Source organism: Pholcus phalangioides, unplaced genomic scaffold (genome assembly GCF_987345545.1).
Source record: "Pholcus phalangioides strain wild (caught in Gottingen) unplaced genomic scaffold, Ppha-v1.0 ptg000015l_1, whole genome shotgun sequence".
Lineage (NCBI taxonomy): Eukaryota > Metazoa > Arthropoda > Arachnida > Araneae > Pholcidae > Pholcus > Pholcus phalangioides.
In genome coordinates this window covers 62,124,621-62,145,945 of record NW_028301608.1, presented here as the reverse complement: position 1 = coordinate 62,145,945, position 21,325 = coordinate 62,124,621, and the positions used below count along the sequence as shown (strand labels likewise).

Genomic DNA, 21,325 nt, shown 5'->3' with positions numbered 1-21,325 from the left:
CGACCGATTCATGTATAGCCACTTAATAGCAGCATAATTTAAGACTTATTTAATATTATACCGTCTCTACTGATTGATTTTTATTTTTGTCTTAGCCATTAGCCGGGTTTGTGATGATCCGGCTAATGACTATATTTTATATTTACATATTTTTTTGTTAGCCGGTCTGTGAATTATAGTTACATATTTCTTTTGCCGGTACACAAATTATTTCCGCCGGTCAGCGAAATTGTTTAACTGCTTTTACGCGTCCGAAGTTTCAAAAATCAGGACATCCCTAATATTTAGCGGTTTTAATCAATGATTTTGTGGTTGTCTTTCTCCTGGTTTTCTTTCTCTCTCTGTGCATCATATTTGGACCATATCGCTATATTATGAAATAGGTATCATAAAATTATAGACAACTCTTCTCTTGGAACACCCCTTCCTAAAGGAGAAGTAGGGGATGTTCTCTTCTTTAAAGGTTGTAGAAATTGTGTATTGTTGTGTGTCCCTTGCCTCAGTGTAGGAAGAGCAGATTTCGACGACGGTCCGTTTATGTTTCGACATGATCGTGTGAAAGCGTATATTATTGCTTCGTTGAAATGATTCTTCAGGAATATGACTGGGCTACTCACGGCCCTGACCTAAATTATATTGATCACTTTCGAGATGGAACGGAACTTCGACTGTGGGTCATTCCACAACATAATCTGTGGTGGCAGAACTGGCGTCATCTATTTTACAGGAATGGCGCGCTATTCTGATGCAAACATAGCAAAATTGGTGGATAGCTTTCCCGAGACAAAATGTGGCAACTAGTACCGGAAAAAAATGGTCCCCGCGCAGTGGGGCATTTGTGGGGGGGGGGGTGGACTCAGCAGGCTATAGCTCAGGGCGGCAAGTTCAAAGGGGTGGCAAATTTGAGGAATGAGGGGGGCCAAGAAAATTAGTAGAAATTTGTATAACCCGCAATAAATCCATTTCTGTTCCGAACAGCAAGGGACTAGGTAATTGACTGACCAAAAGAATGACCTAGAGAGTTTGCAAGAATGTAAGTAAGCAAAAGAGTGACTTAGAGCACGAGCAAGCATACGAATAACCAAACGAGTGATCTAGAAGGTGCGCAAGCATATGAGTGACTGAAACAGTGTGCAAGCATGTGAGTGACTGAAACAGTGTGCAAGCATGTGAGTGACTGAAACAGTGTGCAAGCATGTGAGTGACTGAAACAGTGTGCAAGCATGTGAATGATAAAAGAGTGACTTCAGAGACACAGGGTGTACTTCAGGAGGGGGAAGCAGGCCAAATGGTTTATAGCTCAGTGGCGAATTCGAGGAAAAAAATAGTCAAGAAAATTAGACTAGAATGGGAAAAGAGGGAGGCAAAATCCGCGTTGCGCCCACAGGCGACAAAACCATAAATTCTCATCTGTTTCCGCATTACTAACTTCTATTTCATGAGCTGGTAACTTGTAACATCGATGTGTCCCGACACTTATGATTAGATAGTGCAAGTTTAGCGCACGCTGACACAAAATTCTTAAAAACAACACATTTTTAAAAATTAATTTTAATTCTTACAGACACTTTTTTAGACAGCATGAGAGCATAGTGTTACATGTAATCATGTTGCCATCGTGATGGACTCGAACCGCGGGAACCCACTTTCCTCGCCTGCATATAGTTGGTATTACAACTTCAAGGAGTGCGAATGCGAGCGAGTCGCGGTGTCTCGTTCAAAAGAGAATCTCCTGACAGAGCGCTATCAGACTAACAACGTTTAAAACGGAAAAAAAAATGGCCTAATTTTCTGTTTCCAAAGGCAGATGGCAGCAATTTCTCGAACATATAACTGGCATTCCTCAGAAACAGACTTCTCGTTAGGTACACAGCACATTCCAACATGCTTCAATTCGTTAGAACTTCCTTAGAGCAGTGGTTCTCAACCATTTTTGACTCGTTGAGCCCTTCTTTAGTATATAATTTCTATGACCAAGTCCCGTATTCCTTTTTTTTTTACCTATTTATTGTATTTAATAATGTTTATTATTTCCCCTTAAGTGGCCGTAGAGCCCCTAAGAAGTGCACATGCAGCCGCAAGGGCGAACCAAACAACGCATTAACTGGATTTTAGGAATTCCTAACATCCAGTTAGGAATTTCCTTAGTGTGAATAATGTGAATAACAATGATTGTGGCGATCGTGTTTTAAGTCATTACCTTGATCCTCGTGGACTATAACTATATTATGTAGGTAAACACAGATGCACGTTGCTCAAATATTGCGTGCGGGATAAGCCCGAAACATCATTGAATCATTTATCGACAGGCGTTTACGTGGTCAGATGTGATATTCATGTGGAAGGGGCATGGGCGGAGATACGGGTGTGGGGACGTGGGTGGGCATTGCCCTCCCCCACATCAAAGTTGAAGTCGACTGATCTAATGCATATATGTATAGATGAATTGACATCATCATCATCGTGCCCCCCCCCCCCCAGCAATAATGACTGTGCCCCCCCCAGACTTCCAAGTCTATCTCCGCCTATGAGAAGGGGTTTCCTCGTTACTTCGAATATTCGACTAGAATTCATCCAAACAAAGATAAATATGGATCAGAATATCGCAAAATATGAAAAATGAATTTTTGGTGTAACAGTTTTTTTCTCAATCTTACGGATGAGCTCAAACACTGCAATCTGAGAAAGTCACATAAATATTTACTATAGAATTCCTTACATCTTTCTTATAGAAAGAAAAAGAAAGAACTAACCGATTGAGACACGGAATTTTTTTTTTTTGCATCTGATTTGGAATTGGATAAAATATTTTTAATATCATTTTTGAAAGATCGAATTCATTGGTCGTGACTCTCCCTTAACAAATAGTTTCACTCGTTTTAATAATCTAAAATAACTGAAATTTGGCAGGGTAAATATACATAAATGAGAATAATAAGTAAAAATGAGAATTAAGAGTAAGAGTAAGAATTTTGAATAAAAATAAAGAATTAAGAACGAAACAAAAATTAAGAGTAAAAATAAAGAATGAGGAATAAAAACAAGAATTAAAGGGAAAAACAAAATTTAAGAATAAAACTAGAATTATAAATAAAAGTAAAGGATTAGAAATAAAAGTAAAGGATTAGAAATAAAAGTAAAGGATTAGAAATAAAAGTAAAGGATTAGAATAAAAACAAGAATTAAGGGTAAAAATAGGAACTAAGAATGAAAATAAGAATCAAGTGTAAAAATAGGAATTAAGGGTAAAAATAAGAATTAAGAATGAAAATAAGAATCAAGTGTAAAAATAGGAATTAAGGGTAAAAATAAGAATTAAGAATGAAAATAAGAATTAAGAATGAAAATAAGAATTAAGAATGAAAATAAGAATTAAGATTGAATACAAGAATTAAGGATGAAAATAAGAATTAAGAATGAAAATAAGAATTAAGAATGAAAATAAGAATTAAGATTGAATACAAGAATTAAGATTAAATACAAGAATTAAGATTAAATACAAGAATTAAGAATGAAAATAATAATTTAGAATAAATATAAGAATTAAGAATAAAAATAAGTATTACAAGAATAAAAATAAGGAATTAAGAATAAAAATAAGGAATTAAGAATAAAAATAAGAACTAAGAATGAAAATAAGAATCAAGTGTAAAAATAGGAATTAAGGGTAAAAATAAGAATTAAGAATGAAAATAAGAATCAAGTGTAAAAATAGGAATTAAGGGTAAAAATAAGAATTAAGAATGAAAATAAGAATTAAGAATGAAAAAAATAAGGAATTAAGAATAAAAATAAGGAATTAAGAATAAAAATAAGTATTACAAGAATAAAAATAAGGAATTAAGAATAAAAATAAGGAATTAAGAATAAAAATAAGGAATTAAGAATAAAAATAAGGAATTAAGAATAAAAATAAGGAATTAAGAATAAAAATAAGGAATTAAGAATAAAAATAAAGAATTAAGAATAAAAATAAGAATTGAGAATAAAAAATTGAAATGAGAATAAAAAATTATTGCGAATACAAATGAAAAATAAGGAAACAAAGAATTGGAGAGTAACGATAAAAAATGTATATATCTTAGGCAATTTTGAAGGTTTAGAAACATTTCTTAACACAAATAGAAATCATGTTTCGAAAATTTTCCTAATAATTCTTAAGATTATTGAAATTTATATATTCTCAGGGAAAAATTTAGAAAACGAATTTTCTAAAGTACATCTAAGATCTTATTTCGAATATTCCCTTATTATAAGAAACACTGACGAAAAATTTCATACATATAAGCAGACTTCCTCATAATATTTCTACATAATTTTGAACAGAAAAGTTCATTTTACAACATATACGAATGCATACAACTCAAAAATATAAAATACAAAAATTTAGATTATAATCTAGTCTATGTGATGGCTAGATGAGAGGTAATACATCAAAAAAAACAAATTTCAATTATTTTCAGAGGAAAAATTTAAATATAACGGGGAATTACAAAAAGGAAAAAAAACAACAAATATCTGGAATACAGATATTTTTTTTTCAAATATTTTGACATGAACGATGTAAAAAAATTCTTTTCTATTATTAATAAAAATATTTATTTCCTATTTTTCTTATTTTCAAAGATACTTCCAACCCAATCGTTGTAATACATAGAATTATGAAGTAGATGAAAAAAAAATATTACAAACATATCAAAAGAGATGAAAGAAAAAAAAAGCGATGGATCGAAGAGAAATGAAGAAAATTCTTAAAAGTTTTCATGTTTTCTTTTTTTTCCCCTCTTCCAGAAATTAAAACAATAGAAAGTTGTCATAAAACTTGGAAATAAAAAATGGGGATTTGTGGAATATATATATATATGTATATATATTTGAAGAAAACAGTCAATAGAAGATTAATTAAGCTCCTTTCTTCAAAAGTCCTTGCATGTGTTCTCTAGTCTTCGAAGATGAATCTATACATGAAATGATTTTTTTTTCATTTAATAAAAATATTAAAAAAAATTGGAAAATAAATTTGAAATTTATAGATTTTTTTAGAGTTTTTTTGTTAAATGAAAGAAATTTTTTTGATAAGTAATTTCTCTCGTCGAGAGAGACACCTAATTTCCGTTTCTTGCACTCTCTTAAATTAAATGATTTGCATAGGGAAAAAGAGAGAGAGAGAGGGGGAAAAAAAGACTAAAATATTGCCCCGTCCTTAATGATGATGATATTTTACAACTCAATGAAAATTTGCCGACATATTTTTCGTTTTTTTTTAGTAATTTTTTTTTTCTCCATCAAAATGTACATTATCTAATGCAATGAATTTAGGTATTGGTGGGGGAAGAAAGATCGTCGATGAAGTTATCGTTCCATGTGTACATGATTCAAAATGAAATATACTTCGTGAAGTCAATGGATCCGAATGAAGTTATAACGAGAGTGATTTATGCAAGTATGGCTCTCTCTAATGATAGTTTAATATGATTATGAAAGGTTCTCTTATTGCAGGGTCCGTATATACGTGGAATTTGGTTTGATGATGAATGGCAATGACCTAATGACTGAGTAATCTGCATATACGATAAAATATGCTATCATCATGTTGATGATAGGAAATCTCTAAGTCATCTACAGAAATTGAAATTCACATTTTTATGTTGTAGTTTTTCTGTTGTCCTTAAAATCTTCGCAAGTATGTGGTTTTATGGTTAGTGTTTAGTAAGTTTGATTAATTTTTTTTCTGCAAGAGAGATACTCAAAATTTCATCTCAGGTTTATGGGTTTAAATTTAGCTACCTAACCCAAGAGCCATAGTACTTGCTTCTTCTCTTATCTCCAAAATCTCATTCAGTAGAACCTCTCGATAACGAGCATCCTTGGGACCGAAAGATTAGTCCGCAAAAGTGAAGTGCCCATTAATAGGTAGTGAAATACATTTAATTGAAAATAAACATTTTCATGTACTAAATTTTTTTTTAATTTCATTTATTTAATTAAAAACGAATCTAATTCCCCGTATCAACATTTAATCCTAATTTTCGATTAACCATGCTATACAATATTTTCTACGGTAATCTAAACTTTGATAATGTATTTATGCCCGTTGACGAAATTAAAAAAAAGTAAAAAGTATCCATTAACGGGAGGCTACGGTGGAAGCTACTTCGTGGTAGGAGGTTCCACTGTATTAGTAGTACGCTATCATTGAATATGACGTTTAATTTATATTAATGTGATTGATCGGAAATCTTATGCAACCTTTATTTCTGAAATAGTTTTTTCTTGAAATAACTGAAGTATTGGTTATTGTTATCATTAAAATACAGTGATACCCCTTCCCCTCTTTTGTGTACACCGTACCGGAGAAACAAAAGAATTCGCCCGTAAAAGAGGAGTAACCACAAAAAAAGAGGGCTTCTATTTGAGTCTTTAAAATAATTCATTTTCAAATCATCACAATTTTAATACATAAGTGAGATTATGTGTAGCACCTATCAGTACATACTTCTGTAGAAATACGCACTTTAAAGTGGAACCTTATTTTCCGGTAAATAATCTGCATCCAAAACCGACTGAAGAACTTTCTTTTTGTTTTCGTGGAGACGTCGCGTCGAGACTTTTTACAAGCGGCAAGTTATTTTTATTCAAGAACTGATAAAACACTAACATTTCGTTTGAATAAACCCTGATGCATAATCCGACAGAACTCATCCCAAAGATAAACCGTTTAATAGTGCATTTTGGAAAAGAGTGGAAATGTTCCCTTTTGAAAAATAAGCTGCTCATTTTTTTTATTTCTCAATATATTTCACCTTTTTTCCTTTTTTCTCCAGCTGCATTGTTGGGCAATTTTTCTGTTGTTGCTTCAGATTTTGTATTCGTATTGTGTGGGGTCTCTTGAAGTTAATATTAACTTTCGAAAAGCTATGTAAGCCGCGGTTATAATGCGAGAAATTCATGGGAGGGGTTGCCGGATTAAGCATATTCGAACAATACTGAATGTTTGTGTCCGGTACAGGGATTCTAACCAAATGAAATGAATGCAAATAATGTCCACGACCGTAACGGATGGTGACTCTCAAGCAGAGGTTCGAATACTTATATAAGCGTTTTCTCGGGAAATTATTATTCAGCCGCAAAACAAGGATGAGCGAATCTGATGACTGACTGTTAAGAGGTATTCCACTGTTATTCTATATATTGAAAAATAAATATTTTCATGTACTAAGATTTTTTTTTTTTCATTTTATTCAATTAAAAACAAACTAATGCACCGTATTAACCTTTAAATGCTGAGTGTTTTTCGAGATTATGTTTTTTTTCATAGTTATTCACACGCATAGGAAGAAAGCCTGAAAAATAATTAATTAATAATTTTCATTAACTGTGCAATGTACCCTTCCATCCCTCTTGGGAACAATTTCAACTATAGCTTAGTGACTTTTCAAAGTTTGACCGACACTGTCGCTCCACCATTTTCGATTAATCACGAGTCCCTTTCTATACTTGAGCAAAATCGAAGGAAATCTCTCAATACGGAGGAAATCTTAATGGACAAACTCGTCGCGAGAGCAATGATGAGTATCTGCATTTTACGTAAAACTTTTCGGGAACACAACGTGAAATCATAACTCGAATGGCCATCGCTCATCCATCATCCGCGGATCAGGTACAGAATTCGTATTATCCCCCCTCTTTAATTACAGCCTCGAAAAGTCCGAAATTTCCGTCGTTTCGGAACGGACTTTTGGTCATTTAGTTATAATCCGAGTCCAGTTTGGCTTTTGCCCATCAAGTATTGAATTAGTCATTCATGTCCTCGGAGAAGAGAACGACGAATCGTAGGGGGGTGAAGCTCGTTTCGCTCCCTTTCAGGTTAATATGCTACTCCATCTTGTTTTAGGTCAAAAATGGACTGAGGGGCGGGAAACGACGGGTACGTTGTGTGTGTGTGTGTTCACTTCATTTTGAGGAAGGTGTCGAAAAGCATTCGTTTTAAACATGCGTCGTTTCCTGGACGTTAATGCTCTTTTAATCGAACCATCATCAAAATTACATTTGCGAACGTATCTCGATTTTGAGGTGGTAGTGGTTGGTAGTACAGAGAGAAAGAGTGAGAGAGGAACTTATATATAACATTGGAAAACGTCTTCCGCCCCCATCAGGAGGCAAATTCTAATGATGAGGGATGAGTGACGATGGTTTTGACGAAGTCTGCTTAATGCTCATAACGGTAAAGACGCATCCCTCGCGGCAGCATCAACTCGTAGGAAAGTGATGAGGTCGCAGAATTTCTACTTCAGAATCGCAGCAGCAGCAGCAGTGAGTTCTAACTCCCCCCTATTTAAGGCCACGAGGCATTGACCATGCTCGAGATCGGTGATTATACTCTATCTGAAGACATTACCGTGCATTAGATATACAGTTACAACTTCTTACCTTTAGATCTCTGTATCAAAAAGGGAGAAAATATATTAAGAAATCAGAAAACGGTGCACATACAGGGTGTCCTGTAAGTGCTACAGCGTCCTTTATTTCATCAACCATCCGTCGTATAGAGGTGTAATTCCAATTTAAAAATACTCAACAGCCGTTCAAAAATTACCCAGTACCAGTTTTGAGAGTGAAAATGCAGTGCGTAACAGAATAAAAAATCTAAATTTCTGTACGGTCTCCCTGTGCTCTAACTTCCAATTAGAAGGCTGTTGCGCTATCTTTCCTGGTGCCAACAAAAAAATGGAGGAAATTTGGAAAAGAGCAGCGTTAAATGCGGATAAACCGTTTTACCCGCATTTAATGCTGTTCTTTTCCAAATTTCCTCCATTTTTCGAACTCGAATATTTTTGTGAATATTGCACTTTGTGGAACCTCAGGTTTAATGCGTTTAAATGGTTTTGTTCGCTGTGAACACTACAGTTGTAAGGCATTTCTGAATGACATTTTGTTCATTACCGCTAGAGCACAAACATTTCGCTTTGTTCGGGCAGACAAGGACATAAAGTGCAACTAGATCTTTTTTAACAAAACCCCATATATATTAGTGACGTCACATCGAGAACGCCAAATTTCACGAATATCACTTTCCTGCAGCTCTGTACCCCGTGTCTTTTTTTTTTCCACTGATGAGGAGAGTTGCAAAAGAGAGTATATTTTTATTAGTTTGCTATCTATAATGCTTTCTATAATGACGTAAAAAAGTGATTTGCATAAAGTAACGTGGTGATACTCTACTGTAAAATAGTGGAAATGAGAAAACGTCCCCTTTTTGATATTTTAGCGTTTGAGATAAAAACGCTAAAATATCAAAAACTGTTTCTTTGACGTCCTTGTAATTTCACTCATAGTGGTAAACAACATGATCGATATATTCACTTGCGTTTCATTAATATGGGAAGTCTTTCCGATTATTTTCGTGAATATTCGTATCGTCTTATGATTATGTGTCACACTGTATTTTAAATAGTATTTCTTGTCCTATTCACGGTGCGGCACATACGTTACATGTTTTAAAAACACGATTTCGGAGACCAGTGGCACGTACACCAATGCCTCTCTTATGATATTATTTGCTTCGAAAAGCAGTCATAAAAATTGACTATGGAAAAAAAAGTTATTGCATACTATTCGAATTCCCACTAATCAAATAGCATTTCAATAAGTACACAGAAAAAAAATATTTCAACATATAATCAAGTACTTTGTAGCAATTCTTTACTTTCAGAATACGAGAGAAAACAGTGATTACATGAAAAGTTAAATTCATTCTGGTTTGTGTGCGGCGGATACGCAGTTTTGTGGCACTTAAGTTGAACAATTTTTTTGGTCCACGTTTTTTGAAGCACGATGTTGACGAACAAATAATAAGTCAAGACACACGGTATTAACAAAGAGCAAAAGAAAGAGAGAGAGAATATATTTCTAGAATTCCCTGATTTCCGATTTTTTTTATTTCTTCATGAAAATTTTATAAAATATGATTTGTACATCAATTTATAAACTTTAAAAGAAATATTTATACTCACGAAGTCGAAAAGAAATTAAGAAATTTACTATGAGGTTTTTGAGACCTATAAAACTATTAACTGAACTGCAAGTTTAGTATTACTAAAAGTATAACTACTAGTATTAATTAAACTTTTCCATTTTATCACCCGAAGAAAGCTTGGAATTTGTATTGCAATGAAATATCGAACCAAACACAGTTTTAGAAATGCTCGCAGTAGCCGTAATCTGGTATTAACTGTGCTCATACTGAACGAGTTTGACTGTATATAGTACTATCAAACATTTCCTTTCGTCTCATTGGGAAATAACATATCGTCTTTCAATTCAATATATTTTCGTTAATGCATTGCATTAAGCAGACTACTACTGATAAGATCGAAAATCAGAAGACAAGTCTTAATCCGAAAATATATAATAATTAAAATACGTACTCACACTTCATCTTTCTGAATTAATTGGAATTTCGCAGAAAACTATGATGTAGCATGACATCATTTTGTACCATAGCTAATTCTCATTTTTAATGATAAGTTGCGATTATTTTAATGGAGCTCATTATAATTCGAATTCTTTGTAATAAAACCGAATATCTCACCCCTCCCAAAAATAAATGAATAAATAAAATAAAATAAAAAAATTCATGAAATATACAAATAAGTGAAAAGAAATCCCAGTGAGTTTTTCAGTAAGAACTAATTCGTTATTTTTTGTGCTTATAAAGTATCTTAAAAAGTCAAATAATGAAGATTGTAAGTGATTTGGAAATTTTTTTTTTTTTTATTCCGTGAAACAAATGAACAGGAGGGTATTGTTTTTCTCGGAAAAAGATGTGATTATTATAAAGTGAAAAAAAAATATTTCGTGTAGTTTTTTTTGTCTAAAATTTTACTTATAAATTATGTCTCTCAAACAAAAATGATCATTCATATTTTAAAAAAATAATAATAAATCAAACTGAAAATCAGCATTTAAGAAAAAGATGGAGACATTTTATGAAGTGAAAGCGTTTTATCGAATTATATTTCCTTTTTTTTAAATATAAATACTTCATTTTTATTTAATTCTTAATCATTTCCTAGAAATAAATTGAAATACCTCAATTCTATCGTATATTGTTTCTAAATCCATTTCGAGGAATTATTTTTTCACAGAGCTTAGCTGATTTCTTTGGAATGTTTATTTCTCTTTTTCGAAATTTTAATGAACGTTTGTCGATTTCTTGATAATTCCATAAACGAGAAGCCCTTAAACACTGGGAGAATCGAGGACTTCTGCCCTATATGTGGTTCTGTTGTAACGATATAACACATTTTTATACAAAATACTTAGTTTCTCGTTTTCGATCGAGAAACGGCGGAACTGGTCCCGGGGCTGTCGAATCAACTGGGGGCGGGGCCCTCAAGTTATCGAAAGAATAATTAAAAATTTAATATTTTTAATGATTTTACTTATTTCACTCACTTTTTCAATTAATTCTTAAATTCATTTTGAGGTTATTTCTTTCATCAATGTTGAATTTGGTTAATATTCGAAATTTTCATTAATTCCTGATTTATTTCTTTGACCGATTTAAAATTTTTGTTCGTTCTGAATTTTTATCAATTTAGAATTTTTATTAATTCAGAATGTTCAGAGATTTGAAGTTATTTCTTTCATCGATTTGAAATATTCATCAATTATGGATTTTTGTTACCGTATTTCCGAATTTCTATCAATTGAGTTGTGAATTTTTATTTATTCAGAACTTTCCTCAATTACGGATTTTTATTGATTCAAAATTTCATCAATTATGAATTTCTGTTAATTCAGACTTTTTACCAAGTAGAGTTTCATTAATCCAGAATTTTCATCAATCACGAATTGTTATTGATTCAGATTTTTCGTCAACTGAGACTTTATATGAATTGCTACGTTGATATTTTTATGCAAACATTTTTCAACATTCTTGTACTGTATATTCTGTAATAGTGTATATCGTTTAGGAGATGTCGACTCTCTCTCTCTCTCTCTCTCTTTTTTTCTTCCTCCCCTTCTCCCAAAATTACCAAAAATCGGGCCCTAAGGGGAACCCCAGAAAATGTTTAAGCCACGAGTCCACGAAATCAAGATGTTCTCGTATTTGTTGCCATAAAGAAATTACTAGTTTCACTGAGTTTTGCATTTTTCGTTTTTAGTTTCAGTTTTACCAGTTGAAGCACCACAGCTATAAGATCAAGAATAATAACAGAAGTTTTTGATTCTTCAAACCAGCAGTCGCTATCTCACATACGCGTACACACCAAAGTCGACCACACTCGAAACAGGTATACAACAGGTATACTTTCCACGTGAGTATGTGTATTAGTGACCATCAGAAAACATGGAACCATCTCACGATTCCAAGTAAAGCGAGATTCGGTAGTTCGATAAGGTTGAGATATGTACGAAGAGAGATATTCACAGACAATCATCTATCTCATTGCTGATTCCGGACCACATCTCAATTCTCATAGAGGGATATAGTGTCATTTAGGGAGAGAGAGAGAGGGCACACACACACACACATCTACCAATATATATAAATCATGCACAAATGACAGGGCGCTTCACCTTTTTGGGGAAGATACTAAAAAGAAGAGGTAGGTTGAATACCAAACCGGTAGGCAGTGTCTCTTAAAACTTCAGAATCGCTTATAAACAAGGGGGAAGGGAAGCCCATGACCAGTTAGTGTTGTTACCAGATATTTTACCCCGCCCCCTTTCTTTTTCTTAATCTTGTTTCTGCTATAATTTGCTTCCAATTTTACGGCCCACATTACAGCCCGCCGCGTCATTTTCTTTCTTTCGCTCCATACGTAGGGCTTGTGTCGTGACTTAGCAACGATTGGTGGATAAACGGGTCCCAATTGATCTTAAACTGTTTTCTCTAAGAGAACGGAGGGGGGGGGGGCGCAAGTAATGTAAGATAAGAATAAAATATTAAACGAGGTGGTTTAATGGCACAGTGAATGGTATAAGGGCTGGTCTTGAGAAAACTTAATGCTTTACATATATGAATCGTTCTTATTTTCATGTGTCTTCAATCTCTCTCTCTCTCACTTTCCTTGGCGTGATTCTGAATGTAAATATGTTGAGGAGAGATCTATATGTTATTCTTTATGATGGAAGTGATTAAGGATGGTGCTTGAGATCATAATAATAAATTGTGCGTTGTGCTGTATTTTTGTGTTGAGTTTTGTGTTTTGAGTTTTAATATCCTTTTAGTTTGGGGATATATTTGATTACTTCAAATAACCTATGTTCTCAAATTATGTGATATATACTGGGTGGTTCTAATCGAGGTATTTATATTCTAGACAAGGAATCAGCGGGTGAAACAGCGTTAAACTTGGTAATGAGTATTTCAGGCCATAACAAAAAAATGGAAAAAAAAATTAGTTCCTAAAATTATATAGCAAGGGGGAAAGGCGAATATGTAATGAAACGGTACGCGAGAGAGTGGTTATTATAAAGATCATCCATAAACGATTGAACCAGAGCCGTCTTAACGCATCAAATGCATAGGGCGATTTTTCTTAAAGAGTGCATCGAGGCTCCTAGGGACTTAAACAGGGCCGTAACTAGACACTTTGTCAGACGGGCCAAGTCCGCATTTTGGAACCCCCGTGCGATGTAGGAAGAACAGTTAAAGGGTGCTTCCTCTGGTCCAGCGCCTGGGGCGCCAGAACTGCCTGCTTCTCCCTCCCTTAGTTGTGGCGCTGGGCGCGGCTCCTAGATGCGCCACCAATTTTTGTCAAGGGTTGTGGGGATGAGCTCTTGACATTTATGGTTCCCTGTTCAGTACTTTGAAGCGTTTTTATTTTGGGCAATTCTAGAGATCCCCGGATAAACGTTGTCATGGGAAAGGAGACGATGATGGCAAGAGTTTGAGTACCACTGCCGTAGGGGGGGGGAGGACTCTCGTGATATTTATATTTGTTACAATGCTTTTTTGAGAAAAAAAAATGTGAATTAGTAGACTGGTACTTCCAAGTAGGTAGGAGCTCCAGAATATCACTTTGTTGAGGAGCCCAATGGTGCTGTCATGTTGGCCCTGGATAGAACGTGAATTGCATTAGTTTAATCTGGAAATGCTGATGTTGTCACCCTTCTTTTGGCTGTAACAAACGTTCAGGAACGACAGCACCGTCGTAATAGTCGAATAACGTAACCCAGTGATTCTCAAACTTTCTCCACTCACGACTCCCTTGTTCTTATCATTGTTTATCCTCGGCTCTCCAGAACAGTCTAAAAAAAGAATCACTTCAAAGCACTGAATGGGCACACATCAGTACATCAATTCCTCGCGACGCCCCTGACAAAGGTTTCCGTCCCTCCCAGGAGCCGCAACGCACATTTCGAAAACCGCTGATGTAGCCCATTAAACGGTTTTTTTTAAACGCTTTTTATATGTCCCTCCTTGTTAGCAAATTATGCATATTTTACCCGAGGCGCAATAAATTAGCCATATTTGCCACCTATTTATAACTTTGTAGGCAAATATAATTTCTCCATGCTCTGAAATGCACAACACCTATAATTTCGTTGAAGGTTTGCCCACTTGTTTGCTCCCGAGAGAGTGCTGAATGGGGGATGATTTTAATTTTAACCGGCCTGCACTTAGTGCAAATGACCATCACTTTGAGAAGAAAAAGAAGATGCATTATGGCTGACAAAAATTAGGATTGCTCGAAATTCGAATCTGGAAATGAAATTAATTTTTGATTTGATCGCTTTGAAAGTTTATTTGTAACACCTTTGTGGCTTAAATTAAAGGCTACAACATTGCATCCTCATGTTTGGATCACACGAGAATATCGAAAATTAGCAAATTAAAAATCTTTGTCACGAGAAGAGTTTCAAGAAAGGCCAGCGTATCGTGGAAGATTCTCGAGACACGCGTGAGAAGGATCTCATGACATCAACAATCAACTTGAGAGGCGCGTTAGCTGTCGTCACGTGAGAGACGCTTTTATAACGACATTTTGACAGAATTTTACAGAATTATATGAGAAATAAAACTCCATTCACTTGTTTATCACGGTGGTATTGCATGACATATTTCCCGCAGTTACGAGAAATACATTTCACTTTATACAGGGCGTCCCGTAACTCCTAATTCGGAATTTATCTCACCAACCGTTCGTTACAGAGGTATAGTTCTAATTCAAAATGTGTTTAGAAATCCACCTTATCGGTTTTGAGAGTGAAAATGGCAATATGACTCAAGTGTGCTGTAACGAGCACAACTCGTTATGAAAGAAAGTATGTCACAAAATAAAACATCTAAATTTTTAAACGGCGGGCCACTTTACTCTAACTTTCAAAGTTGAAGAAAAATGTTTGCCGAGTCATTTCTGAACCCAACAACAACAACAAAATTCCATGTTTTTAACTGCAATATTCGCTGAAATATTTGAATTCCAAAATTCAAAAGTTGGGAAAGAACAGCATAAACTTACGTGTAACGCTTCTTTCCCTCATTTCCCCCCACCCCCCGTTCTTTCCCTACTTTAATCCGTTTTTTTGAATTCAAATAACTCAGCAAATCATGGGCTCAGCGAATCAAATAGAATCATGAAACTATATTGTTGGGTTCAGAAGAGACTGGGAAACACCTTTCAAATAGGAAGTTGTCAGAGAATGGGGGGGGGCGTATAAAAATGTAGATTTTTTTTTAATTTCGTGATGTTCTATATTTTTACTCTCGAAACTGGTGCAGAGTGATTTCTGAACTCATTTTGAGCATTTTTGAAACTAGAGCCATATCCCTACGTAGAACGGTTGATGAGATAAATGCTGGATAAGAACTTACAAGAAACCCTGTACATGTAGGTAGACCTTGCCACTTGAAGTACTGAATATTATTTTGTAAAGTGGTCCGAGACCTTCCGGTTATTTGCGCAATAGTCCTTAGAATACGAATGGTTCAGAACCCCTGCTTTATTGTAAAACACGTCCTTCTGGCACCTTTACCGAGCTAGTACGTAAACCATCCCTCGGTGGCTTCAGACCATCCTTAGGTTAAGAGAACCTGTATGTCCCTTGGTGTTGAGATGCGAATGAAGTGATTTCGAAAATCTGTGTATTGTTGTGAAAGTCATAATTAACGATATGGAAAGATCGTAACCCCCCCCCCCCCCGGTGACCAATGCTTTATTCTTTACTGATAGGCTAAATATAACGTCTGGTGAGAACTCGCATAACGGACACTCTTCGTTAGTGGACACCTTCGGTTAACGGACACCTTCTTTTAGAGTAATGCCAATTGGCTTTAATGACGGGGACAAAATATTCGGTCTCATTGGTGTCCGTTATCGATTGTGTTACCCTCCCGATTCCTTTCTCACTACTACCGTAAACTTTTCCCACGGTCGTCTTGACAGAAAAATCGTCGGAAAAATAATTTTTATAGTTTCCGACGCCAAAAAATGATCCGGATAATTCACTGTATTTTTAACCTTACGCCTATTTTTCCATTTATTACCAGTTTTGCTTCTTCTTCTGCAATAGCCTATCAAATACGAAAGACAAATCACTCAGTGACATTTTCAAGAAACAATTTTTCTTCTCTATATATCATTGTTGTTGCTGAGGAATAATAATTGTAGTAGATTATTATTGAAGAGAGGAGAGAGAGAGAGAGAGATACAGCAAAAGAGACGAGTTCTCGAACTCACAGACCGATTTGGCAGAATGGCACGAATTGCCTGGATCTGCAATTGATGATTTTTTGGCCTCTCACAAACACATTCACGAGAGTATTTCGTTCTTTACTTCTGTCTCATTTCGAGAAAAAAGAACATAATTGCAGCATTTAAAGAAGACCCACCATTTTTCCTCTTCCATTTTGTAACTCATTGCGGCGGCAGATCTATCTCAGTCACCCTCTGTGCGAATGCTATTAAACCAAATTATGTTATTTCGTCATTCAGGCTGTTTTGAACTGCCTTATTTGCCTCTTCTTTAAGATTTTTTTTTAAAGAAAAGTGAATCGAATGTAATAAATGACCCGTTCTTGGAACTTCCCTCTTTCTCTTATACTGTTTGTTACAGTCAAATATATTGCACTGATCTTCTCTCTGGGAACGAATTATTGCGATTATTATTATTGTTGCCATTGCTTGAGGCCTTCAAGCCATTAAACACCATTGCTTGTTGGAGCAAATGCGTTCTGTTTTGCCCCGTTGTTAAACGGGCATTGATTCTGCATAAAAAAAAAAAAAAGGAAGGCTATTTTGTATACACTGGGGTTACGCGTAAATACTTTTTAGAATTTTTGTAGAAAGTAAGTGGGTGATTTTTCTTAAGCGGAGTTGGTGCATGGTCTTGGCTTCCCATGCTTTCCTACGGGAAAAATCACCTTTCTGTAAGGGACATTTAAAAGTTTTCTATTCACTTTAGGCACTCATTTTTTTTCTCAAATAATATAGGTATTTTTATGCAATTTAACAGGAGAATTTAGAATTTGAAATGTTGGTTATTTTTTCCCCAAATTTTAACTTTAACAACATGCAACTTTTTCAAAAATCACCAAAATTTTTCTATATTTTGTGCCATGAAAATTTTTTAATAATGTAAATAAAAAATACTCATGTAAAAGTATGCAACATAATAGTGTTGAGAGACACACAAAGAGTTTCAAGACATTTGAATGAGTGGTGCTTGAAAAAATGTCCCTTATGTAACAAAAAAACGGTTCTGAGAAAAAGAGTATTTCAGTGGAAAACATTATCATGTGTAATGTCTACCAGCAGTTTATATTAAAAAAATTAAAAAAAAATTCTCTCTAGTTTGGGGGTAGGGGGTAGAACAAAAACATGAACATAAATGCAGAAAATTTCTGTGTTTGAAAATGGAAAAATTTGAAAATGTGTTGGTTCTTTTTTTTGTAAATTTGCGCGCTTCAACCCCCTTAAACGCACCGTTTGGAGGCTTTAATAAATTTTGATTGCAGCTAACTACTTTAAAAAATCATGCGATGAAGTTTTTCCTAAGAAACGTTATAATTGAAGCTTTAACTGAAAAAAAAAGAAAGGTTAAAGTATGCGTTTTTTGATGTTTTGGAAGTTCTCTCCGAAAACTTGAGATTCAAGGCTGATCAATTTTTATTCTTCTTTAGTATCACGATCTATACAACTTTTATGTTTAAAATAAAGATATGAGTCCTTGAATGAATTAAATTTTACTAAAATTTACTTTACAGGGGTTCGTGAAAAATCCTGACCGGTGTAACGATCTCGAGTCTGGGGTAGGCCTGCTGGTTCTTGAACGGGAGTGGGTGGTGGTGACCTATAATGTTTAAGATATAAAGATATACCGGCAAATAGATATGTGGATCTTTTCCACAATTCTTTTCACACATACTTTGAGCTGTTCGGATAAGTTCCGCAGGGGAATATGGAAGAGGCGCGTGTGTGGTTTAGTAGTATCTGTTGCGATAAGCGAGGTCTACATTAACATTTGGCATGGAATTTTCAGTTATTATTTCACCAAGATTGCAACGAATGAATATATGGACAAAATATACAAGATTCCAAACATAATAACAATACGGCATCGAATGAAAGGAAGGTTGAAGAATATGAGACTAAATAATAATTTACGATGTAATGATCGTTAATATTATTATAATATAATGGTTATGATCAAGATCCGGATGTTGTCTCTAAAAAATATTCAAAAAATTACCTTCAAAAATGCCCTAAAAGTTGGAAAAAATGCATCGATACAATAAAACAAAGTTCTAAAAAAACCGGGTACGTTTGAATGACGAAAGAAAAAATTTTGACAGCATCAAAATCATAGTAAATGTTTTTCTCAAGTTTCCATTTTCTCTATCGTTCAGATTTCATCAAAAATAATTTTTCCTAATAAACGAGTTATAATTCATGAATCGGTTAGGAAACTGGCGTTATGCCCCCCCCCCACCCAAAGAGTGGAGCTAACAAGACTCCATTTTGGTGGCCTCTCAGACGATTCTAATAATTTTATGTTTTTTCACAAGAGATTTACTATTGAGAGGAGACCCGTGAAGAATCTGGTCGGCGGACCCTGTTGCTAGATGGGGGGGCATGACTGGCACACTAGGGGGCAAATAGGATTTTTCGCATGCAGTAAAAACCAAAAATTGACCCCCAGAAAAAATCCCGTGGATGCCTATGGTTAGGAAACCCAAAAGTATCTTTTGTTTTATATTTTACAAGAAATTCAAGCATATTTTTTCATAAGCGCTCGATGCAATCAGCATTCGTATATTTTTTTTTCAATCTTTTCCATCGTCAAAAAAATTTGAAAGTGAAAAAATATCGTAAAAATGCCAAAACATTCTCCAAAATTAAAAAAAAATTCACTAACATTTAAAAAAGTAGACAAATGCAAAAGATTAAAAAAAAATGCAAATGTCATCAACATCCGGGCTTTGGATATGATTAAATGATCAGTTCTTGGAACTTCCCTCTTGTAACTGCTTGTTACAGTCAAATAAATGGCACTGATCTTCTCTGGGAACGAATTATTGTTGCCATTGCTTGAGGCCTTCAAGCCATTAAACATCATTGCTTGTTAGACCAAATACGCTCTATTTTGCTATTTTACCACGTTTTTAAACGGGGATTGATTCTCATTAAAAAAAAAGAAAAAAAAGACCAACTCTTGTAACACTGAGGCTACGCGTAGGTAATTTTTGTTTAAGTGGGTGATTTTTCTTAAACGAACCGTTTGTGAGACTAGTATATTTTGGAGGTAGCTAACTGCAGTCGATTTTCAAGGGGTCGAATGTGCAGCGGCCGACAAAAAACGTTGTTATCGTTAGTTCGACTAATCGGAAATTCCGATTTCAGAGTGCGAAAAAGAAAGATTTATTAAAATATAACAGAGGGCTATTTAAGAATATCGTTTAAGTAAAGCATGTGTCTAAATTGGAGATGAAGAAATTCGAAAAGTTGAGTTATTATAATTCACTCATATTTAATTATTGCATGAGAATATTCAGAAATAAACTAGACGTACATACAATATTATGGAAGCGAACACATATATAATACTCTTATAAACGAAAGGACTTACACTTGTAAATAAAGAGTATACAAGACTGTTTCCTGTCAAAATGCAGTGATTTTTGATTACCTCTCTCCCTGTTGTGTCCTACTTTCATTCACTTTTTACAAGCCGAACGAAGAAGTGAAACAGCTAGATGAATCTGCTAAATTACATTGCTAAATGCCAAATTCCTTCACTAAATTCTGTTGCTAAATGATCAATTCTATTGCTAATGATCAATTCTATTGCTAATGATCAATTCTATTGCTAATGATCAATTCTACTGCTAATGATCAATTCTACTGCTAATTGCTAAATTCTATTGCTAATGCTGAATTCTACTGCTAATTGCTAAATTCTATTGCTAATGCTGAATTCTACTGCTAATTGCTAAATTCTACTGCTAATTGCTAAATTCTATTGCTAATGCTGAATTCTACTGCTAATTGCTAAATTCTATTGCTAATGCTGAATTCTACTGCTAATTGCTAAATTATATTGCTAATGCTGAATTCTACTGCTAATTGCTAAATTCTAATGTTGAATGTTAAATTTTATTGTTGAATGTTAAATTTTATTGTTGAATGTTAAATTTTATTGTTGAATGTTAAATTTTATTGTTGAATGTTAAATTTTATTGTTGAATGTTAAATTCCATTGTTAAATTCAGAGGCTAAATGATATTTTTAAAAATTTTTCTTCCATTCCTGAAAATTTCGACTTAAAGGAAGAACACATCAAAAGTTATGGGAAAACACTAAAATACGCGGAAAAAGTTCTGTGGTTGAGTGAATACTTTGACTTAAACAGCTGTTAGAGGTATCGGAGTTGGACTTACAGCGAATCGACTGTTGTTCAGAAAATGTTAATTTTCAGTAAAAAAAGAAACGTTATAATCCAAGCTTCCATTATACATTTACATAAAGTGTTTTTTGATAGTTTGGGGGGTTCTTAAAACTTGAGTTTCAAGGTTGTTTGATCTTTATTCTTTTTTAATATCATGACACCCGGTGTGTGTCGAAACGCATGAAGTGTTTTTGTATTTTTCGTATATTTGCCTTATTCGTTGGTGACTTCTTAATATTCTTAGTCAAAGTTGATCCAAATATATAAGATAATATATATAAGATCTTCCAAATATATACGATTCCAGATATAATGTCTTAAGATGACATCGAATCAAAGGAGGGATGAAGGAAAATGAGACAAAATAATAATTTATGAATAGGAATGAGGATAACTCACAGGAAAAAAAAGAATAACAAAATAG

General features: G+C 34.3%; 1 protein-coding gene across 1 annotated transcript in view; it reads right to left on the bottom strand.

Annotated features, from left to right (window-relative positions):
* LOC149076417 (uncharacterized) overlaps positions 1-21,325 on the bottom strand; it is a 103,350-nt gene that overhangs the window by 4,933 nt on the left and 77,092 nt on the right. The gene's annotated exons all lie outside the window — the stretch shown is intronic.